This window comes from Oncorhynchus mykiss, chromosome 12 (genome assembly GCF_013265735.2).
Source record: "Oncorhynchus mykiss isolate Arlee chromosome 12, USDA_OmykA_1.1, whole genome shotgun sequence".
NCBI lineage: Eukaryota > Metazoa > Chordata > Actinopteri > Salmoniformes > Salmonidae > Oncorhynchus > Oncorhynchus mykiss.
Genome location: NC_048576.1, coordinates 73,815,095 through 73,819,255, shown reverse-complemented (window position 1 = coordinate 73,819,255; position 4,161 = coordinate 73,815,095).

Here is a 4,161-nt window from a genome sequence, read left to right as displayed (position 1 = left end):
ACAGATATCTATCTATAGAGGAGGAGAGGAGCGAGAAAAGAAGACTACAGATATCTATCTATAGAGGAGGAGAGGAGCGAGAAAAGAAGACTACAGATATCTATCTATAGAGGAGGAGAGGAGCGAGAAAAGAAGACTACAGATATCTATCTATAGAGGAGGAGAGGAGCGAGAAAAGAAGACTACAGATATCTATCTATAGAGGAGGAGAGGAGCGAGAAAAGAAGACTACAGATATCTATCTATAGAGGAGGAGAGGCGCGAGAAAAGAAGACTACAGATATCTATCTATAGAGGAGGAGAGGAGCGAGAAAAGAAGACTACAGATATCTATCTATAGAGGAGGAGAGGAGCGAGAAAAGAAGACTACAGATATATATCTATAGAGGAGGAGAGGCGCGAGAAAAGAAGACTACAGATATCTATCTATAGAGGAGGAGAGGAGCGAGAAAAGAAGACTACAGATATCTATCTATAGAGGAGGAGAGGAGCGAGAAAAGAAGACTACAGATATCTATCTATAGAGGAGGAGAGGAGCGAGAAAAGAAGACTACAGATATCTATCTATAGAGGAGGAGAGGAGCGAGAAAAGAAGACTACAGATATCTATCTATAGAGGAGGAGAGGAGCGAGAAAAGAAGACTACAGATATCTATCTATAGAGGAGGAGAGGAGCGAGAAAAGAAGACTACAGATATCTATCTATAGAGGAGGAGAGGAGCGAGAAAAGAAGAGAGGATTACGTTTAATAAAGAAAGGAAGATGCTGTGATGAGGGGACCTGAGGGTCCCGCCTCCATTTTCCCATTTTCCCTTTATGAAGAAGTGCTACCGGTACAAGATGGCTGTGTGCCTTTCTGGAAACACCAGCTCCTGAAACATGGAGCTGTCGTGAAGCAGTGCATCGGGGGACAGGAGTGTCGGCTTTTGTCTTCATTTTAGATTGTCTCTTGTTCAAATATCTATTGTAACTGTTAATGATTTAGTGTGTGTGTGTGTGTGTGTGTGTGTGTGTGTGTGTGTGTGTGTGTGTGTGTGTGTGTGTGTGTGTGTGTGTGTGTGTGTGTGTGTGTGTGTGTGTGTGTGTGTCACATGCTCAGTATGTTTCTTTGGTGACAGGTTTTCAGCTGTAAGTCTTCCTTTGTTGCTTTTCAAGTTGATGAGATGTTTCAGAACTCGTAGATAAGGAGCAGTCACTACCACTACACCACCACACCTGCTGCTTGTGGACTCTCCAGTTTTTACATATGAACATTATTTTTCTTTTTTACTTTCTGAGGATAAGCCATGTGATACTTTACAGTATATGTTCTGCCTGTTTTCTATTTTTTTATTGTTTTTGCTAAATATGTTTGAAGGATTAGGATAATATCATCAGCAGCACAAATTCACATTCTGTCTCTTACCCACTTACACTGTATTTATTCACCAGACTGCATCAGTTGTCACCAAAGCAACAGATTGGAAACTGATGAGGAGAGAGATGCTTTGAGGGGCAGACTGAGAGGATTTTGTCAGGGTGATTTTAGGATTGGAGGGAATCGAAAGAACGAGCTTGGCCAGAAAGGAGGCTGTTCAGACAGTCACACACAGCCATTCTTGTTATGTTTTAAGTTTTTCTGCCTTAATGTCAAATGCAGGATACATACCTGCAACTATGTAGATTTATAAGATAAATTCTAAATATCCTAGTATATTTATACAATGTCTGTATGCCTCTATATGTGAGTGTCTGTGTGTCTATACACAATGTACCCAGCATCTACATATGGTCAGGGACATTTTTATGGCCAATATTAAGAATGTGAGAGAGAGAGAGAGAGAGAGAGAGAGAGAGAGAGAGAGAGAGAGAGAGAGAGAGAGAGAGATTTCTCTTCTTGTGTGTCATCACGCACTAGAGTCACCATCCTGGCTGTATGAGGACATGGTCACGGGATTGATCAGCTTGAACAGGTCTCAGTTTGACTTGGAGTTGTTCACAGGGTAAACAACAACAACATAAGTATAGCTGGTTTCTGCTGGTCGGTAACGTAGCTCGTCTAAAGAACAGCCTGTGCCTGATGGAACAGAGGCCTGAGATCCGTCCAGTCCAGCTCTGTGATTGGCTGGAGCAGCTTTGCGGTGTCACTGCACAGGCCTTTAATTGTTGGAATGGGAATCCAACATTACTGTCTCAGTACCTGGAATAGGAGATTCCCATGAAGCTTCCCTCTGTCTTTGAAGATATACGGCTTTGTTTATCTGGCTTTTTGTTTTTTTCATGAGCTATAAAACAAATAAATATTTAATTGCCATTTTAACACAATACTGTAGCGATCATTTCTTATTAAGAAATTATTCATTTGATGAATTGCTGCCATTCTTTTTAAATATTGAAAAGAAAACCATGGAAAATACCATAAGTTTGTGTACAGTTTTTATTTTTGTATCATTCTGGTGGATGGATGGTCAAGAAACGAAACTATAATGACATATTGATAATATAACTATTAGCATTATCACAGCTTGTTTTGTATATTTTGTAATGTTGGATTGTAAATTAGAAATTTATTCAGGTCATTATCATTGATAATTAACCATGTTTTAGTTACAAGAAAATAACTAAATCAGTAAAACACTACTGGCCACACCATCACGCTTTCCTTCTCTTTTTCTGTCCTCATCTTTCCTCTGTCTTTCTCTTTTGTGCTATCATTTTTCTCACACACAGAGGTGTGTACATTTCATTATTAGATTAATTAGATGGATTGGATGAATCAGGATTAGATTAATCATCAGAAAAATTTAAATATTTTGTACCAGAACTTTATTTCAAGGGAGGTTGTAGGGTAGACAGTGTGGTTAAAGTAATATGTGGGTACAGTATGTGTTTGTTGGAAGATTTGATAGTTATGTCTCTTACTAGTTCCGTTGGACCTGGTTTAAACCTTAGTTTTTTTCTGTTGTGCTATTCTATGTTTGCCCATTCCATATTGCTCAAGTCATAATCAATGAAAACTATTCATTATCAATATGCCATGTAGGAGTGATTGTGAGTAATTGACAGATGTGTATGGGTGAAGCGAGAGGTAAAAAACAAGAAGGTTCTGAGAGAGACATTGCGTAGCCATTTTGAAATTAGCTCCACCTCCACTTCTTGGTCAGTTTTGTCATATTAGACTCCCTCCAAGAACAATTATCTGGGCTTTAATCCATGTGTTACTTGTTCACAAGTTAGGAAAATTATATAAATGGAAAAAACACCATTAAATGATTGTAATATTTGTAAATTATATTGCTGTAATGTGTAAAATGTGTCCAAGTTATTTTTTATTATATTATTTTTATGAAAGTTTTCTTCTGAGAGAACTGAGGTGTTATTTTGTGAATAAAATGCATTTAATAAGCAAACAGCTATATAATACAATTATATATCAGTATATTTTTATTTTATTTCACTGTTCGGTACTGTAAAGTGTGTTAAAATTACAAATAAAGGAAGATTTTTTATAATATAAGCAAAGAGAAATAGCCTACTGGCTTGTATTTGTTGTCTGTGTAGGCTACTGTGTGTGCTTAATAATTGTATCAGAGATTATAAAAAAGGAGTAGACTAAAAGGTCAAGGTCTTCAATAGTCTGGTTTATTGGGGTTTATAAAGTGAATGTGAACACTGTGCTTCCACACCATATTTTTATTTTGAGAGAATCAATGTATGAGTAGGCCTACATGTTTATCAAAGACGATCTAAGCGATTAGTAAGAATGGGCTACAGAGACTTCCATTGCACACCATGAGGATTCTCAATACATATGATAAGCCCCATTGCAGGAATTGATGGATTCATTTCAGCCTGACAGTTTCAGGCTATGCTATCTAATTATTTGGCTTGCCTTGATCATAGCTACCTCTCTTATAATTATGAAGTATTTTCAGTGGTGGAAAAAGTACCGTATTATCTTACTTGAGTAAAAGTAAAGATACCTTAATAGAAAATGACTCAAGTAAAAGTGAAAGTCATCCAGTAAAAGAGTACTATGGTAGTATTTGGTTATTTTATTATTATTATTATTTTAAAATGTATTTTAATGTTACCCCTTTTTCTCCCCAATTTCGTGGTATCCAATTGTTTAGTAGCTACTATCTAGTCTCATCGCTACAACTCCCGTACGGGCTCGGGAGA